Raw genomic sequence first — 1,513 nt, 5'->3', positions numbered from 1 at the left:
GCATACTGAGTTCAAGCATGTTTTACTGGCATTTAGACAAAAACTTGAAAACCTAATAAATATAATAAACCATGAGATTTCTGGTAGCTGTTGATAAGCATTTTTACTGTTACTTCTGAAAAGAACATGTCAAGAAAGTTACTTAGGAAGCAGTGGCCTTATTCACAAACTGTGAAGCCTAGCATTCAGAAAACTCATATCCTACCAGGTGCATTCTAAATCCCACTTGCAGACTGGAAAATAAATGTACTTCCAAAAACATATTTGCCTGGACAGATGAAAGGCAAAGTGCCCTGTTAGAAAGCTACTGTATTGTTTCGTAATTGATGTAAAGGTTTCCTCAAAATGATAACAGTCATGACAGGTATCGTAAAGATAAAAGTAATGGAAATTTGGGAGACAGGAGCAGTGCCATTGATTTCATGATAGTGTGTGAACTTATGCAAAGCAGTTTTAATAGAAAAGACAGTGGGCTAAATTTCTTTTTTAAAACAAAAGCTGGGCCGGGCGCGGTGGCTCGCGCCTGTAATCCCAGCACTTTGGGGGGCCGAGGCGGGTGGATCACGAGGTCAAGAGATCGAGACCATCCTGGTCAACATAGTGAAACCCCATCTCTACTAAAAATACAAAAAATGAGCTGGGCATGGTGGCACATGCCTGTAATCCCAGCTACTCAGGAGGCTGAGGCAGGAGAATTGCCTGAACCCAGGAGGCGGAGGTTGCGGTGAACCAAGATCGCGCCATTGCACTCCAGCCTGGGCAACAAGAGCGAAACTCCGTCTCAAAAAAAAATAAAATAAAAATAAAAATAAAACAAAAGCTTATATATTAATTTTATTTATCCATGATACATTTCCATTTTATTTATATTTAATTTTTAACCAATTTATTTGAAGTATGATTGACATACAAAACTGTACATATTTAATGTATACAACTTGATGAGTTTGGAGATAAGTATACACTCGTGAATCTATCACCACAATCTATGCCATAAACTTATACATCACCCCCAAAAGTTCCCTCCTTGTTATTTATCTTTTTTGATAAGAATATTTGAGATCTATTCTCTTAGCAAATTTTTAAGTAGAGTACTGTTTACTATGTGCACTCTGCTATACAGTAGATATCTAGGACCTTATATAACAGAAATTCTATGACCTTTGGCTAATATCTCCCTGTTTCCTCCTTTTGGAGGCCCCTGACTACCACCATTCCTCTCTCTGCCTCTGAGTTTGACTATTTTAGATTCCTCATCCCTTCACCACACTGCTTTATCCATTTTTTCTTGAAACAAAACCAAAAAACTTCATTTTCTCACACTTTTGTTCCAGCTCTTAAAACTATTCATTTTCAACTAATGAAATCTTAGCATTTGAAGATGGCCGTTTAGGAACAGCTCAGGATTGCAGCTCCCAGTGAAAGCGCAGAGGGTGAGTGGACGCCGTGTCTTTATTGCCCACAGACTAGGAAATTCCCGGGCAGAGGTGCTCCACGGTCACCAGCGCGGCTG

General features: G+C 39.3%; 1 protein-coding gene across 3 annotated transcripts in view; it reads right to left on the bottom strand.

The window, feature by feature from the left end:
- Nucleotides 1–1,513, bottom strand: part of GABRA4 (gamma-aminobutyric acid type A receptor subunit alpha4) — a 76,257-nt gene that overhangs the window by 47,942 nt on the left and 26,802 nt on the right. The gene's annotated exons all lie outside the window — the stretch shown is intronic.

This window comes from Cebus imitator, unplaced genomic scaffold (genome assembly GCF_001604975.1).
Source record: "Cebus imitator isolate Cc_AM_T3 unplaced genomic scaffold, Cebus_imitator-1.0 Scaffold124, whole genome shotgun sequence".
Lineage (NCBI taxonomy): Eukaryota > Metazoa > Chordata > Mammalia > Primates > Cebidae > Cebus > Cebus imitator.
Note: the sequence above shows the minus strand (reverse complement) of the source record. Positions and strands in the feature narration are given on the sequence as shown.